Below are 19474 nucleotides of genomic sequence, written 5' to 3' on the forward strand. Positions count from 1 at the left end.
GCCACATTTTCTTGATCCAGTCTATCATTGATGGGCATTTGGGTTGGTTCCAAGTCTTTGCTATTGTGAACAGTGCCACAATAAACATACGTGACAAAGCACTATTTTAACAAAACTACTATCTTCTTTCTTCAATACCTGTTTTCAGTGTTATGATGTTCTCTTCTTTACTTCCCCCCTTTACAAGTGGTAACAGAAACTACCTCAAAGTCCTACTGTCCAATGTGCAAATATTCCTGATTCTCATTTCTCTGAATCTCATCATATTAACATTAAATTTTAAAAATGTAATATGGTTGAATATTTATCTATCTCTTCTACTATATTAGGAATTATTTTAAGATGGAAACTAGGTCTTGAGAACCCCTTGTATCCTTAGGAACAAGCTCATGGCTGGTACTCAATATATATTGATGTTGAATGTTCACTTGCACAGGTTATTGTCAATGTAACACTTGTATGAGCTTAGTATAGAAATTTTCAACATTGACAAGTCCCTTCAATGTATGAGGTAGTGATGTAGATTATTTAGATTAAGTGATGTCAACTGGAAGACTTGGATTGAAGAAGCCTAAAACTTTTGCTCTTCAGGCAGTTAATCTTCAAGATTGATGGAATCTTATTTTTAGATCATGAAAAAATATATAGGCAACTGCTTTAATAGTTATTAATGGCAACTGTCAGGCATACGACCATTGACTGAAGATGAGTCAGACAGGCCATAAAAAACATCTGAGTCCCGAATACAAACAGGAGAGAAAAGGTTCTATAATTGTTTATGGGTTCACCAAAGAGGGTCTGCTAATTAAATATTGGAGTATTTACCTGAAACAGTCATCATGGGAAGCTAATGACCTTGTTCAAAGGATGCAAACAAGTTATCACCTGTTCTATCAGTCAATAATACTTAAGCAATTTCCATCACTGTAGGAGCCCACAAGTAATTCAGAAGCCACCAGATTTTAATTAGCTTCAAAGCCTACATACTGGGTGGTAAAGTTTAGCCATCCACCTTTTTGTCATATAAAAGTTTAAAATACAAAATCTGGTGTCAAATTGTGCATGTCTCTCTACATCATTCAATCAATGTAGAATAGGAAGAACAGAAAGAAACAGAAAAAAGAGATGGTCTGTTTTGCTAGCATTGTAATGCACTCCAGGAAGAGTAGGAAAAAACTGACTAAGGAATGAATAATTTAATCAACACCTCTCTTTACTTTCTAGCTAATGGTCTTATCAGAAAATACTAAACATGACACAGTATGAGAACACAGTGAGCAGGAGAGATCCCTCCACCCCACATGCTAGCTATGATGTGTTAATACCGTGAAATATAAGGCTGTTTCTATAAAAACGTATTAAGGTTTAGCATAGAAAATTATACAATTATAAAGACAAGCATTTAACACTAACTTTATGAATAGTTGTGATTATTTTAAAATAAAATGATGTAGAATGCTTTATAATGAATTATTATATTATTAAGAAAATAATGTTATCATTTTATTATAGGGAAAAAAGACAAAATTGGATGTCTGTCAGTGCAATTGGGAAGGGAAACCTAGAAGCTGTATTTCTCTTGGGAAAGTTTTTCCAAAGCAAACTAAAAAAATTAATTCTTGATTAAATTTCTTTCTCATTCATCCTAACGTTATCAATAGAAGCCCTTCCAAAATAGTCACAAAATCATGAATAAAATTCCTTCACACAAGATTGAGTTTCTGTTTTTAGAAAGACTACTTTTATGTAGGAGTTTTATAAGAAGACTAAGATATTTTCTAAACATTTAAATGCTAACACTCAATGGAACTTGATTAAGTAATAACCAGACTACTAAAGGGTAATAGTTACATCAACACGTATTTCTTTCTCTCTCCCTCCCTCCCTCTCTCTTCTCTTCTTTTCTTTTCTTTTCTTTCTTTTCTTTCTTTCTCTCTTTCTTTCCCTTTCATTATGTTTTTAAACAGTTTTATTATGGTCTAATTCACACACAATACACTGTACGTATTTGAAGGTCATAGTTTAACAGTGTGTAACATGTATACACAAGTAAACTCATCACCACCATCAAGATAATGAACACATTCATCGCCATTGTCAATCAAATAATCTCAAGATTCATTCATTTGGAGAGGAGAGCTTTATTTCCCATAAAGGGTTGCAGCATGTAGGCTGGCCATCCTGACAGCTAGAAAGCAGAATCCATGCTGAATTTATGCTGGACAAGTTGGCCAAGTATACATATTCAGTAGGCTACAGGGGGAGCTATGAATATTCACAAAGACAGGCATATGCACATGCATAATAAGCAAGCAAGCATGTTACATGCTTCCCATGTTCACTTTGGGATGGAGACTTAACATGTAAATATATTATAATTAGTTTCTATACCTCAAAGGAGAAAGACGGACACAAAGGCATTCAGTGTACAGCCTCTGTGTACCAACCAGGACCAGTTTATGGTCAATGGTGTCTTATCAGGGGAAAGTTACTGCAATCAGTCTCTTGTCCAATCAAAGCTGTAGTTATGGCTTGTGGAACAGGGGCTGATAGTCCGTGTCTGGCGATAGGTGAGCCGCAATTGTTTCAATATTGCTTATCTCAAGGCCAGTGCAGTGCTTAGCTGCTACAGAAAAAGGAACAACCCCGTGGCCCTTAGAACATAGTTTATTCTGTCAGTGTAGAGGTGCATGACTTAACCCTTGCCTGGCATAGCCTTAGGCCTTATTTGTAACTGGTATCTTACTGCCTCGAAGACTCTGTTCTGTCAGTCTTATGTCTGTATTTTAACACCATCAAAATTTTCTTATTGACCTTTTGTGATGCCTCCTTCCCTCTCTTATTCTCTTCTCAGAAGCAGGCAACCACTGATCTGCTTTCTGTCCCTATATTAGCATGTAATTTCAAGAGTTTTATGTAAATGGCATCAGATGCTGTGTATTTTTTATCTGACTTTTTCAGTTAGAAAAATTGAGATTCATCCATGTTGTTGCAAATACCAATAATTCAGTCATTATTACTGAGTAATATTCCTGTGTGTGTGTGTGTGTGTGTGTGTGTGTGTGTGTGTGTATACAATTTGTTTAGCCAATCACCTGTTGGTGGGCATGTGGGTTGTTTCTAGTCTTTGGCTGTTATAAATAAAACTACTATGAACATCCTTGTCTTATTGGATCCTTAGGGGGTACTGCTTTTCTAGCTGGAAACCTCTGTGGCTGGTGGTACCTTTGCCAGAGATTTGCTCAGGCCCACTGAGCCCACTCGTCCTGGCAGGCTGTGTTTGGCTCATGCTACCAGCCTGGATGCCACACCTCCAAAGAGACTGGAGTGGAGCAGTGACAGGTACATGAGCCAGAGAGCATGGGATCCGGGCACCGCACAGTCAGGCATGCTGGCTGCTGCAGTGGGGTGGGCAGCTCCAGATGCCAACACACTGCAAGTCTGCTCTGGACCAGGCATACTGTAAGCAGCTTCCATGGTTAGCACCAGAGAATGCAGTGGTGCCCAGAAGCTTGGAGACTCCAGGAACCACAGGGCCCCAAAGGAGGAGTCACAGCCATGGCTCAGGGAGCTCCCAGGTCTGGGCTTCCCGAAGGACGGCAGCTCTTTTCTCCTCTCTTCCCTCCTCCTTGTCGCCCACAATGTGGCAAGCAAGGGATGTGTTTCAGCACTGTTTGTATAACAGCTCTTTTAGCCTCACCATTTGGTGGGTCCCAGGGTCTTTTCCTGCGTCCAGGAAGAATGAGAGGGCTTTACTGAGCAATAGAACAGCTCAGAGGAGACCTGCGGTGAGCAGCTCCTTTCTGTAGTTAGGGTGCTCCAACCAGTGTTCAGCATTCAGCAGAAAGGGTAGCTCCTCTCTGTAGGCAGGTTGTCCCCATGAGTGTTGAGCTCTCAGCAGAGAGGGTAGCGCCTCTCTGCAACTGGTCATCCCATTGCTCCCTGTCCTCTCTTCATCCTCTGCTAGAGTCTGACTGAGTCCGGGAGGGTTTTATGGGCCTCTGAGGAAAGGAAGTGGGTGCTGATTGGTCCCTGGGCAGTCGTAGGTGGGCCTAGGGAAAAGCACAAGTTCCCCCTCTGGTTGGTGGGACTGGTGGCCCAGACCCCAGGCTTCAGGCCCTACCTGGTTTGAAGGTGGGGCTTCACCAGGGACTAACCCCCTTCTGTCCAGGAGTCTGCCTCCTGCCACCATTCATGGTGCCTAGACTGTTCATGACAAGGGGCACCTGCAGGCCAGTGCCAGGCTGTCCTCAGGCCCTCCTTGACCTCCCTCCCATGTTTGTTGGTGCCCAAACTCCAGAGGGGAGGGGGCGAGAAGGCAAGGGGCTGGTGTTGCAGCACTGTCCCAAGCTCACACACACCCAGCCAGGCTGCACAAATGTTTACCCTGGCTCAGCCCCATCCTTGCTCCAAGACCAGAGCAGGCACTGGAAGCAGGGAGAGCCCAGGCAGTGGGAGCAGACATCTCCAAGAATGCAGGGGTGAGTGGGGCTTCCTGGGCCCTGAGAGTGCAGAGATGCCTGGGTCTGCAGTCACAGCTGGGCAGTTATAGCTGCACCCAGGCTGGGCCGGACTTCTGCTTGCTCCCGGCACCCAAGACCACAGGGAGGCCCAGGTCCGCAGCCACCACTTGAGTTGCTGCCTGCCCCCAGCTCCTGCCAGCTCCATGGAGCGTGGCACCACTCCAGGCCCATCTCCACGTTGGAGCCTCTCTCTGCCTGCCCCTTTGTGCCCAACTGCACTGCTCCCTCACCAGCAGGCGACTTGACCCAGCCCCACTGCAGCGGCCCCCAGAGTGGCAGGCTCCAGAGGCCTCCCAGGAGTGGGCTCCGGGAACTGTCTGCCTCCTCCCCACACCAGCCCTGCAGCAGGGGCAGGCAAGAGTGACAATGCGAGGCCAGGGTCAAGAGTGGTGGAGGTTCCAGGCCTGGGAGCAGGTCCTGCCTAGCCGCACAAAGGTACGGGCAGATGTCTCGGGGACACCAGGGCACAGGGGACGTGGGGCACAGGGCTCCCATGTCTCCCACAGCCGCTCCTGCTGCCACTTCTGCTGCCATGGACACTGTCCACCCCCCATCCCTGGCTGCAGCCAGCACAATGGGAGCAGTCGCTCCGGATGGCCCACTGCTGCCATCACTTGTAAATGATATAATATTTGGGAGTAAATACTCAGGATTATAATGACTAAATCATATGTCAGGTGTCTGTCTAAATTTTACATTCCTGTAAGCAGTGTGTGAGTTCCAATTACTCCACATTCTTACCAACACTTGGCATGCTCAGCCTTTTACACTTTAGCCATTTTAATAATTAAATTTAAGTGTAATGAGTATTAGAATATAGTGATATTTCACTGGGATTTTCGTTGGCATTTCCATAACAACGAATAATGTGCTGTTTTCATCTATGTCATCTGTATCTCATATTTGGAGAGTGACTGTTCAAGCTTTTTGCTCAATGTTATTGGTTATTCATTTTCTTATTCTTATGTTTTGAGAGTAATATATAACACAGACTACAAGCCCTTTAACAGTTATGTGTTTTTTAATTTTTTTTTTTTTTTTTTTTTTTTTTTTTTTTTTTTGAGACAGAATCTCACTCTGTTGCCAGGCTGGAGTGCAGTGGCATGATCTTGGCTGTCTGCAGCCTCCGCCTCCTGGGTTCAAGTGATTCTCCTGCCTCAGCCTCCTGAGTAGCTGGGACTACAGGTGCCCGCCACCACTCTCAGCTAATTTTTGTATTTTTAGTAGAGATGGGGTTTCACCATGTTGGTCAGGCTGATCTCAATCTCTTGACTTCTTGATCCACCTGCCTCGGCCTCCCAAACTGCTGGGATTACAGGTGTGAGCCACCGTACCCAGTCAAATATTTTCTTTTAGTCTCTCTTTTGAAGAACAAATGCTTTTAACTTTGATGAAGTCTAGTTTTCATCATCTTCCTTCCTAAATTGTGCTTTCAGTGTCATATCTGAGAAATATTTGCCTAATTCAAAGTCATTCATATTTTTCCCCTATGCTTTCTTAAGGAAGTTTTATAGTATGAGGTTTTAATTGTAGGTACATGGTCAATTTTTTCATTGTGGTAAAATATAATATGAAATATATCGTTTTTATTGTTTTTAAGTATATAATTCAGTGGTGTTAGGTACATTAACATTGTTGTGCAACTATCACCATTATGTACCTCCAGAACATTTTTGTTTGTTTGTTTGTTTGTTTGTTTGTTTTGGATAGACAGGATCTCTCTCTCTCTGTCTCCCAGGCTGGAATGTGGTGGTGTAATCATAGCTCACTGTAACTTTGAACTCCTGGCCCCAGGTGATCCTCCCACCTTGGCCTCCCAAAATACAGTGATTGGTGCTATAAGCCACCGCTCCCAGACTCCAGAACATTTTGATCTTCCCAAACTAAAACTTTACACCCATTAAGCAATAATTCTGCATTACTCCCACTCACAAGTCCATGTTAACCACTATCATACTTTCTATCTCTATAAATTTTACAATTCTAGGTACTGCATATGTCTTAGTCTGTTTGGGCTAGTATAACAAAATACTATAAACTGAGTAGATTATAAACAACATAAATTTATTTGTCACAGTTCTGGAGCCTTGGAAGTCCAAGATTAAGGCACTGACAGATTTGATGTCTGGTGAGGGCCTATTCCCTGGTTTAGGAGATGGTGCCTTCTAGCTCTGTCCTCACGTGGTGGAAGGAGCAAATAAGCTTCCCTAAGCCTTTTTTATAAGTGCACTAAACCCATTTATGAAGGCTTTACCTTCATGACTCACTTTCCAAAAGGCCCCTTCTCCTAATACCGTCACCTTGGGGGTTACTATTTCAACATATAAATTTGGAAGGTGAGGGACACAAGCATTCAGACCATAGTATCATATAAACGGAAATGTACAATATTTACTTTTTTCTTTCTGGTTTATTTCACTTTGCATATGTTTTTAAGGTTTATTCATGTGGTGTGTATAGGAATTTCTACACTTTGTTTTGTTTATCCACTCATTCATGGATGGACACTTAGGTCGTATCCACCCTTTGGCTATTGCAAATTATGCTGCTATAATAAACATTAGTGTACAAAACCTGTTGAAGTTATTGTTTTCAATTCTTTGGGGGTATATACCTCAAAGTGAAACTGCTGTTCATAAGGTAATTCTATGTTTAATTTTTTTGAGAAACTGCCAGACTTTTTTCCACAATGACTGCACAATTTTACATTCTCATTGGCAATGCACACAGGTTCCAGTTTCTCCATATCCTCACCAATACTTCTTATTTTCCATCTTTTTAATATTAATCATCCAAATGGGTAGTATCTCATGGTTTTTATTTGTATTTCCCTGATGATTAGTGATGTTGAGCAACTTTTCATGTACTCATCAGCCATCTGGCTATCTTATTTGGTGAAATGTCAATTCAAGTCCTTTGTCCATCTTTGAATCAACTTTTTATTTATTTTTTTTGTTATTGAGTTGTAGGAGTACTTTATTTATTCTACACATTAGCCCCTTATCAGATATATAATTTGCAAATCTTTTCCCGTTCTGTGGGTTGTCTTCCTTCTGATGATAGCGTCCTTAGATGCACAAAAGTTTTAAATTTTGGTGAAACTATCTATCTTTTCTTTTGTTGCCTGTGCTTTTGGTATTATATCTGAGAAATCATTGCCAAATCCAGTATCATGAAGATTTTCTTCTGTTTTCTTCTAAGAGTTTTAGAGTTTTAGCTTTTATGTTTGTCTTTCATCCACTTTGAGTTATATTGATTTATTTTCAAATGTTTTTTGTTTTTTTGTGTTTTTTTTTGAGACGGAGTCTTGCTCTGTCGCCCGGGCTGGAGTGCAGTGGCCGGATCTCAGCTCACTGCACGCTCCGCCTCCCGGGTTTACGCCATCAAATGTTAAACTAATCTTGCAATCCTGGATAAAACCCACTTGCTCATGATATATTATTTATATAATGTTGGATTTTATTTGCTAAACTTCTATTAGGAAACTTTGCACCTATGTTTATGAGAAAATTTTCTCCATAATTTTTTCTAATATATCTCTTCATAGTTTGGGTATCAGGATAATTCTGGCCTTATGGAATAAGTTGGGAAGTGTTCTATCCTCTGGAATCATGTGGAGGACCTTGGGTAGTACTGCTATTATTAAATGTTTAGTTTACCAATGAAACTCTCAAACTTAGAGGTTGGTTTTATAGAAAGAATCTTAACTGCAAATTTAATTTTGTTAATAGATACAGAGAAAATCAGGTTTTTCCTTTAATTTCAACAGTTTGCACATTTCATCAGAATTGTTTAATTGAATTTATTGGCAAATAGTTGTCATAATATTCCTTTACTATCCTTTTAGTATCTGTAGAATCTGTGCTATGTCTCTGCTCTCATTCCTTGTATTAGTAGTTTGTCTTCTCCCTCTCCTTTTCTCTCTCTGCGTCTCTCTCTCTCTGTCTTTCTCCTTACATCCTTATCTCTCTCTATGTATCTATATCTATCTGTGTCTCTTTTGCCTGATCAGTCTTCCTAGTTTTATAAATTTTATTGAACTCAGAAAATCAGCCTTTGGTTCCATTGATTTTCTGTTTCTTTTTCCTGTTATATATTTCATTGATTTCTGCTCTGATTTTTTTCTCCTTTTGCTTGCTTTTGGTTTCATTTACTCTTCTCAGTTTCTTCAGATGGATGCTGAAGTCCTTGATTGTTCTTTTTTGTTTGTTCTTCCTGAAATTCTATGGGTTTTGTCTACTCATCTTTATTTGTTCTAATTACATACACCTACTTTACTAAATACATTCAATGTTATAACTGACTTAGAATGCAACATTTGCCCTTCCTTCTTAATCTAGAAATAACTTCATTTCTTTTTAAGTTTTGAATATTTTCTAGGAGTTTTCTTGGGTGAAGGGGATGTTATAAACAGATAACAATCATGATCCACTCATCCCAAATTCTCAGAAACCTTTACATTTTTTTTTGTCTATGTAGAGGTAGCAATAAAGGTAAGGCGTTACTCTTAATCTCTTTCCTAACACCGTTTCTTACGTAGTTCTCAGACTTCTTTAAGTTGATTTTCTTATGACTTTGAGTGGAGGTTATCGATCCCTTCCCATCCTTTATTCTTTCTCTCTTTCTCTGGACGCCTGTGCTGTCTGTTGGGTGATATTTATATATGTTAGATTACTTGGGTTTATATAACAGCTCTACCCTTATTCATGGTAGGACCTTATCCTCTTTAATCCTCTCATTTGTATAATAAAATCAATAGTACTGTAGCAAGAATCATGCATATAAGCTACTTAGTACACTGCCTGGTACAAAGTAAAGGCTCAAAAACTACTTAATAGCAAGTATTGGAAATGAGCAAATAGACTATTCAAGTGTTCACCAGTACTAGTATTTTGTATTTCAAAATCTGATAAAACAACTGCTCTTTTTATAAACTTGGTTAACTTACAATACTTCATCAAGTATATCTATTAAATTAAAATTTATTGAAAATCTTCTAACATTTTTTTATGTTTGTCAGACACAAATTACAAACACACACACGGAGAGAGAGAACACAATTCATACCTTTTTCATTTCTTTTGCCTGTTTTTTTGTTTGTTTGTTTGTTTTTTTTTTTTTTTTTTTTTTTTTGGCACTAGCTAGAACCTCCAGTATAATATTGACAAATTGGTGAAATATAGTTAAACTGCCACTTACTAAACATGTGCTGAGAACCTCAAGGATCACCGACTCTTCCAAGTTGTTGGGGAAACTAAATTCTAGTGATGGGAGCTAGGCAATAAACAAATAAATAAGAAAAATATAGGAAGTGACAATTGCTGTGATAAAACTAAACCGGGACTGGAACTGGCTGCTTTGGTCAGGCAATCAGAAAGGCTGTTGCTCATAAGATGCTATACATGTTGTGATCTGAAGGACAAGGAGCCAGGTCTCAGAAAAGAGCATCCCAGGCAGATGAGGCAGATGGAGAGCCCCAAGGCATTAATGAACTTGGTCTGTTTGAGGAGCGGAAACAAGGCTGCTATGGCTGGAACATGCTGTCAAGGGGGAAGGAAGAGGCAGAGCCAAGACCACAAATGACCTTGGAGGCAAGATAAAGAGGCTCAGGATTTTTATCACAAGCGCCATAGGGAGCCCAGAATGATTGTAAGCAGACTATGATGTAACTTGATTTATTTTTTAAAAACATCACTTTGGCTGGTGTTTGAAGAATGAAATATAGAAGGACCATTGGAGAAGGTAAGAGACTAGGTTAAAGACTGCAGTAGCAGCCTAGCCAAGAGCTGTCAGGTGTTAGCAACAAGGGTTTAGAAAAAGTAGGTACAAATTATTTCATCACCCAGGTAGTGAGCATAGTAACCTATGGGTAGTTTCTGGGTCCTCACCCTCCTCCTACCCGCCCTTGTACACCAAACCCCAGCAACACGCAATTTACCCATATAACAGACCTGCCCATGGAGCCCCTGCATCTAAGTTTGAAGGAAAAATAATAACAATCATAATTTTAAAAAAGAAAACAAAAAGCAGGTATATTTCAAATGCAATTGGAGAATTGAGAATACTTCCCGATGCAGTGAATTTGGCAGAGGCAAGAGAGAAGGAAACTTAAATGTAATGATTGTAAAAGCTAGGTTAGCTATAGCATACTTCAGTTCTAAATCAATTATCCGTGATAATATATTTCTATTTTTCCTAAAGCTATACGAATAATAAAGTAACATACTTAAATATCACCTATCTTTAAGGTTCACATCCTATCAATGTTGGTGTTTTTAAATAAATTCAGCTTCAAATGCTCTATCGAATAAGCCGGAAAAGTTAGTGGCTTATAAATGAATGGGACTGTCAGTGAGGACACTCACTAACACACGGTATTAAAATATATTGATTTTTTAAAGAGAGACTTGGTAAAATGTGACAAATTACAACCTACTGAAATAATGACATTTAGATTTCAGTGTCTTATGGGAAAAAGGAGTCGATAATATTTCTCATTTATTGTATAAAGACCTCCATTACTTCTACCTTTTGCCATCAGTTAAAGGTTCATAACCATTAAGAGTTGCAGCCTGATCTAGAGACATGATTTTTGGGCAAAACAGAGGGACCTTTTCTCTATGTTGCTGGATTTCTAATTTTTCTTTCCAGTGTGAATCTGTTAGCTGAAGATCTGTGATTCAGGAAAGAAGCTCAGAAATCATTTTAATCTATGAGTACCCTTTCTCTCCACTCCCAAGCAATCTGCAACAGTTCAACACCTGTTTTGAGTTCCTAGCTGTTCATATGATTACTAGTGAATCATAATCAAAAAGGCAACCACTATGCATCCCACTGCAAGAGGCAGTGCAAATAGATAACAAATAATTTTATTTGGCTTTCTCAGCAGTAGAAACAAGGAGGAATGGCAAAATTACCGAAGTAAAATGTCGATCTAAATGGCCACGTTATACTCTTAGAGAAACCTTCTCAGAAAAGTTACTTAACTTTGCATCCCTACCTAAATTTGGTGCTATGTTAACCTACCCCCAAAACATAAAACTCTATGATTAGGGTTAGATATGATGAGGTGAGACAAATAGCTTGTGAATAATCATGTACTCAGTTTTATTTTGTTTTTTAAGATCTAAGTAAAAGCAGCGATAATATTCAATGAGTATCTAAGAAATGTGGCAAAGTGGATATGAATTTTGGCTCTGCCCAGAATAACACTGTGAACTTGATATTGCCAACAACCCTGTTTTATCCCTTGTGACATTAGAATGATAATAAAATTATCCTTAAAAACATAGAACAGATTACATTTAACAACATATTCCTTTGGGTTGGCATTGTTGTCGGGTACCATATTTTGCCTCATGGTGGCAAAATGTCTCCCAGCAGCTTAAGGCTTATATCTTAGCCTTTCAGAATCCCATTGAAAGATAAACATGGCTCTTCCCTGATGTCACTGTCAAAGGTCTTGGAATGAATCCCATGTGCATGGATTGAGTCATTGAGACACAGAACCCATATCGTGATTGAGCAGGACTGAACTATGTCCTACCCATCCTTCCATTCAGGAAGGGAGTCCAGAGCCTCACAAACAACACGGAATGAGGAGGGAGAGGGGTTGTGTCCTGAGAGAATCACAGGTATTTGCCATAGAATCTAAATTCTATAACTCTAACTCTGTATTTCCTAACTTGGCGTGATACCTTGAAGAAGTTTCTAAAGTTCTCTGTGTTTCAGGATTCTCAATTAGAAAGTAACATAACAATCCCTACTTTATAAAGTTGCTGTGAGATTTTGATAAAACTATATATATTTTATATATATATATTTTTATACACACACACACACACACACACACGAAACAAGCCTAGCTCAGGCTGGGCATATGGTGGGTAGTAAGTACATTTATTTCTTTCTCTCCTCTTTCTCTCAGGAGTGATGCAGAGTGAAGACAGCATGTATTGATGCTGGAAGGCAGCTATAATATCTTCACTATTTCTTTTCTATGTCAAGCTTAGAGCCATCCACATTTTTTTTTTCTAGTATTTCTTGGTTTTGAGCTAGTTCATCATCCTGGTTACTTTAACCTTTCATCATTCCGCTCAAAAAGTAATGCCCCATTCAGAACACAATATTCTAGGTTTGATCTGTCCAGTGCAAACTTGACTGTAATCTCTTTTGATCTGAAAGTACTTTCATTGGCGACACCTGAGATTTTCATGACCACTGTTGTGACACTTAACTCCCTACAGGCATTTGAACCCATCAATAATACTCCAGGCCTTCCCTACAAGTCAACTTACTGGCAAACTATGTCTCTTTATACCCATGCCTATGAAATTGCCCTTTGGAGCATGTGCTGAAAATTCTATTCCTACTCATTGTTATCCTATTAGATCTTGACATTTATGCTTGCTGGCATCCTTTTAGGTATGGATAAACCTCTCATCAAAGCTTCATGTCATATACAAATTTTACCAGTGTTCTCTGGTGTCTTTATTTTCAATGAAAGCAAAATCAAGACCCAGGTGGTGATGGGATCCTTCAACACAACATATGTTTCTCTCTCATTTGGGAGTGGTCTCACCAACAGCATCCTAGTCATGTAACCAACTCTGAACCCTACTCTATACTATCATCAAACCCATATATATATTTTTTCATAAAGGTTTGTGAAGAAAGTTCATAAACTTTCTTTATACTTTATACTTCCTTCACGAAAGGAGCTCCATTATGTAGGAATTTGTACTGCCTCATCAAAGCACCTAGCATCTAACCTGTGGAAGCAGAGGCACATCCAAGCAACTAAATGTTGGGAAAGAAAGGTTATGACCACTAAGATAGTATATCAAATAGATTTCAGATGAAACCAATAAAAATCAGATTCAGACAAGAAGGCTGAAGACCAGACTGATGAGATTTTGAGTTTTCAATGATGGATGTTAATAGATCTGTTCCCAATGGAGCAATATACTGGCCTCACTGTTCTAGGGAACAAATATGGTCATTTATCAAATCTGCCCCCTCCCAAAATAAAGTGACTCACTTGTGTAACATATAGTAACCTAAAGAACTCTGCTGTGAGACCCCTCCAGAATGGTGCAAAAGTCAACAGTTGAGGCTGTTGGGCGTGATGAAATAGGGCCTGGCTCTAAAGACCCCCACTAGCAATGCAGAGTAGTGAAGGCAGTGACCTTCTTACTGGGTGAGCACAGGGAACCTGTTCTAGGAACCCCCAGAATACCAGACTGGGATAAACAGCTAGGAAAAGGGTTTGGTCCCTGTAGCTGCACTCAGTAAGAGAAATGCCCCAGAAACTGGGCATAACTAATAATTATTCTCTTGGCTTGGGAGGACTTGGGGAAGTTTGGGAATAGATGTATTTAATATAACCAAAATACTAACAGTGATTACAGCTATGGAGATTTACAGGTATTGAGATTGTGCATAATGAGTAATTTCACTATTTTATTTATCTATTACATATATTCTCTTAAAATTCCCTCTAATGAGCAGGATTTTTTAATCACAGTAGAGAATAATAAAATTAAACATATAATTTACCAAAACACGGTAGGATTCTCATATGCTTCATCAGCATCCTGCCTATCCAATAGGCAGAATGGTTTAGTCTTGAAAATTCTCCTCAGTGCAAAAGAAACAATCTTTTGAAGCAAAGTTGGAAATAGGATGGAAGAAGAAGCAGAAGAAGCAGAACCAGTGTACATTAATGCTAATTCATAGGAATGAAGATTTTTTTAAATGATGATAAAACTTTTATGTTTCTCCCTTCTGCAACTGAGCTGTGATGAAGGAATGGCCTCTGAACACTCCAAAATAAGTAATTACTATTCATTTAAGAAACATATATTATTCCCTACAATTTGCAAGTTAGTTTGATAGACATTGAAGAAGATTTGGAAGAATAAGAGAGACTTTATATGTGCATAAAAGTTGTAATTCAAGGTTCATTATGATAACTGACATTTTAATAATTCAAAGAACTATAGGAGTTCAAAGGGAGAACTCCTTTTAATCTAAATATCTTAAGAAAGGCATTATAAAAGAGACGGTATTGTGCCTGGGCTTTGGACAATAGATAGGACTTCAACAAGAATGAGAGGAAAGTGTCTAGTTTAGGCAACACTGTAGGAGACTGTGCAGTGTGAAGAAATAGGAGGGGGAAGACCTCTATTTCTTCAATGAAAGATTTATGGGATAATGAGTGATAAAAGGAGTTTGGGATCAAAACGATGATCTAGGGAAGTTCATTTGGCAGCTAATCATGATTAATTGAAGGGGAGAGCCACTGGAAGTAGTGTGACTCCTTAGGAAGCTATTGCAACACTAGAAAGAGGAGTTAAGAAGAGCCTGAGCTAAAATTGAGTAGTAAGAACAGATGGGGGAAATCGAGGTTAAAGTAATGATTGAAAGGGTTTGCTAAATAGATAATGTTCAGAATGAGAAAATGTGAGAAGAAATTGAAGGCCTGCATTCTTTGGACTGATATTTGAAGTTCATCAGGTAAATAACAATTCCTAGAGAAAACATGTGGAAAGGTGGTAGAAAGGAATGGAGGAAAGACACTGGGGGAGAGTGGGAAGACTGAGGTCAAGGCAATGATGAATAATCCAGAGAAAATAGAAACATCATAGTCATGGAGTCCAAGCGAAGGCAAAAATCAAGAAGCAAGTAGCCAAAAGTAGCTCAGGATGTAGAGAAAACAGGAAGGACAAATAAAGATAAAGCCATTGGATGTCATGAGCAGAAGATTACTGCTGATTGTTAAGTAAGGAGGGTAGAGCCCAGGCAACACTTCTCCAGCCCATGTGGGGTCTGAGACTGCTGAAGTGATTAAGGACAAGGTCTTGTGAGAAGAAAGAGGAATATACCCAAGAAAAGTGGGATTTCAGATCATAAAATTTTGTTACCTGTACTTAGTATCTATTTCACATCCTAAGTGCAGGTAACAAAATGAGCCACAGAGACTAGGGGTGAACATCTAACAGAGATCAAGGGATGTGTTGATGAAGAAGAGGCTAATTTTGCAAAATTCTGAATCCAGCTGCAGTATTTCTATGGCATGTGATTTGGTGCTTTGATTTTGTAATGTGAGGTTGGTCTTAAATTGTTGGGCCTGCAACAGACATGTTTGAATAAAGTAGACAATGGAAAAGTCTGGATGCTGAATGCTAGGGTTGAGGTAGAGTAGACAGTGAGAGAGCATAAGTAGTATGTAGAGATTAGAGTTTTGTGAAGTTTGGGAGTAAAGGAGGGATTTACTAGCCAGGCATGGTACTGTGGTCCCAGTACTCCAAGCTAGTCAGGAGCTGGATGTAAGAAGATCATTTGAGCCCTCGAGTTCAAGGCTGCCGTGAGCTAGGACCACACCACTACCCTCCAGCCTGGGTGACAAAGCAAGATCTCATATTTGAAAAAAAAAAAAAAAAAAAAAAAAGATTTGCAATGGCCAAGGAAATATTTTTAGGCAACTTTTTAAATTTTTTTTTTTTTCATTTTATGCTTGTTTAGGGTAAGGTGGTCAAAGCTGTCCAAAGAGAAAACAAAATCTAGTTGAAAGGAAACTTCCTCAAACAAGAGAGGAAATTAATTTAGGAAACTAAATTCAGATGAGATTTAAAAAATGGATATAATCTAGCAAAGATAGAATAACTACACTTGAAAAAGAAAAGGGGTTTAAAAATAAAGAAAATGATCAAAATGTTCTTCGTGCAGAAGATGAGTAAGAATAAAAATTTTGCAGCTGAGAGAAAAGAAGTTCAAGCAGTGAATGTCAGGCAGCTTTACTCTTCCTAATGAAACTAGATTTTACATCTTCTGTTAAGATTAGTAACACACAGGGGTGGAATTGTTGGCTTGACATGAATGGTAAATATGAGGAACAACTTGTGAGGAAACAAAAGTGATGGGAAGTGAATAAAATGAAATGGAGAACAGCAAGGTGAAGTGAGGGGGCTTGAATGTGAGTGGCTGTGGACAGAGACTTATTGCAGATTTTCCCTGCAGTGCTTCACAACCCAGGAATAAAAAATTATATGGTGCCTGTGTCCCAGGACACAGATGCCACAGATTCATTTCACTTCCTTTTAATGTTTAATTCCTCCGGATACACAATTTGACTTCTTTGTATTTGAACTTTCAGCATCATGACTATAGGCACGTCATTTTTTTTCTTTTATGTTTTTCCTTTTATATTTACCTGCTGAGGTTTTATTTTTGCCAAAAAACTGTTTGGCTTAAGAAAACATACGATTATAGTATAAATAAAATTGTCCTCCAGGGAAGAAGGGGCTCTCTTTCTTTTTTTCCCTTTTTTTTTTTTTTTTTTTTTTTTTTTTTTTTGAGACGGAGTCTCGCTGTGTTGCCAGGCTGGAGTGCAGTGACACTATCTCAACTTGCTGCAGCCTCCACCTCCCAAGTTCAAGCAATTCTCCTGTCTCAACCTCCAGAGTAGCTGGAACTGCAGGCGTGCGCCACCACACCCAACTAATTTTTTGTATTTTTAGTAGAGACGGGGTTTCACCATGTTGGCCAAGCTGATCTTGAACTCCTGACCTCAGGTGATCCGAGAAGGGGCTCTCTTCCTGTGACCAGTAGCTCAACAGCATATAAGGCCTAGCAGGGCTGAGCAAAGCTGATTCTCAGCCACTGACTGGAGGCTATGGGTAAAGTCTCTAGACATTGAGAAAAGAATGAGCAGAGTTGGGTTTCACGTGCCATTTTGTGGCAGAAACTTACCCTTCTTAGTTAGGTGGAGTCAATTTTGAACTTTTCATAGAATGTCTTTCAGAATTTTCATCTGCACAACTTAGAAAGCCTTGTGGTGAGATAACTGCACTTGTATTTTTAAATCTTCACAGTAGAGCTTATTTTGTACTCAGGGGAATGCCCACTGAAGGTCAGAGGAGCCCTGAGCTTCCATCAGCTGTTTGCTTTTCCTGCATACAAATGTGTAAACCTGTGCTGTGGCTTTATTAGCATGAGGAAGTTCAGTAATCCAGGTTGTTAATGACCTTCCATCTTCCCTGAGATACATGAGGATATAGCCTAAGGCAAATCATTAAAGACTCATTTGCATTTTTCAGAGCCATTATTATAAAATGTATAGATAAGAGAAACAAAAATCTCAGAAGACACAACAATGAAGCTCACCTCCAAAGCCCTTGGATAAGGTTCCGGAGACCTTAAATCTATATATTCAAATAAAATTTACATTGAAACTGCAATTATGACAAAGCAGTATCTTTTGGGTCCCAATTACCCCACCAAATAACAACTTACATTGAGTGTCCTTAAAATATAGAACATTCCACAAATATATTTTGTTTTATTTATAAGGAAGGCATTATATATATTATACTGGTGAAAAATTAAAATCTAAAATGTTTAAATGACTTATCAAACTTGCATGGCTCTTAAGTTGCAGAGCTAACATGAAAAAAGGGTACCTCAATTTTGACTTCAATCCTCTTTTTGCTGTATTCCATGATAAAGTCAGGGGTAGAATCTGCCATGCTGGTCACTTTCCAATTAGAGTGGGTCACTAGAATCCAAATCCAAGTCAGAGATTTGGATTCTAGTGCCAGTTATGTTCCTAATGAGGTATGTGATCTTAAAAAGCCATTTTATCTCTCTGGATAAAAGTTTCATTTTCTGTTAAAAATAATAAAAGAAAGAAAAGAAAGGAAGAATGGACAGACAGGAGGAAAAGAAAGAGAGAAAGAGAAAAAGAGAAAGGAAAGAATATTAAATTCAAAGCTATTTTATTGAAGAATAAAAAAGGAAAAAGCAAATTAACTTGCGTTGTAACTGCCTAGAATCCTCCTCCAAGGAGGCAGAGTCATTTCTAATATCCATCTCACTAAAAATGGACTTGAAATGAAGTACGGTAAAAAAAAATGGGTGCTCCAAAGAGCTTCATACCTTACTTCCAAGATTTTCTAAACAGATGATCACATCCGTGGCTGAGCTGGCACACACATGCTCCAGTCGACAGTGAAGTTCTACACTTGCTCTTAGTGATCACTTATACTCAATGGCTATTTTCAGTGGCTTTAGAAAGAATTGTCCAGGATGAGGAAGACAGAAAGAGAAAAAAATGACAACTCTTGATGAAATTCCTGAGGATCTCCTATTCAGGAATCTAGCATGAACTGGAGAAATGAAAGGATAAGGTAGGACATGAGACTGTCACCTATGAAAATATCCCAGGTTGTTTACAAGCTTAGAGGAAGTTGCTTAAGAAGGGGCAGATTTCATTACAGGAAAAGATAAACTGACACCCAGGAGGGTAGGAAGTAACTCATGTCAATCACCTCATTACAAGAATAATACCAGATGATTTTATCAAAGCAAAGTCATTTCCCAGACTCTTCCTGAGACAGAATGGTGAGTTCAAGATTACAAAGAACTACTACATGCCCAGTTACATGTAGCAGGGAGTAGGAAAACCAAGGTGTTGTCCAGAGTGACAACCTACCTGCCTGAAAAAAGGAAGGAAATAACAGCAAAGGGGAATAAATGGACCTGAAAGAAGCATCTTCTGAGACCCCTTGATGAAGCTCCTCTGCTAGGCTATGTGGTTACAGGTTTTCAGACAAGAGGTCAGATGGAATGAGACAGATGATGTCCCACTCCCGCTTTATTAAAAAACTAATGTTTTTTAACAGAAACAATCAGACGCACCTCAGAGGACATAAGCTGGAGAGTACCAGAAGATAAGGCTGTGGAGGACCCAAAGGGCAAAGCTATGTATCTTTCCTCTGAATTTATGAGAGCAAAGTGGTCAGTCAGCACAAGGATTAGTGGGTGGATAGTCAAGGAAGACCGAAAAGCCATAAGCTCCCCACTTTTATCCAGACCTCCACTGCCCTCGGAAAGATTCAGTCATTAGAGTGAAAATGAAATTTGCTATTGGGATATCCAGATATCATCCA

The sequence above is a fragment of the Macaca thibetana genome, chromosome 18 (genome assembly GCF_024542745.1).
Source record: "Macaca thibetana thibetana isolate TM-01 chromosome 18, ASM2454274v1, whole genome shotgun sequence".
NCBI lineage: Eukaryota > Metazoa > Chordata > Mammalia > Primates > Cercopithecidae > Macaca > Macaca thibetana.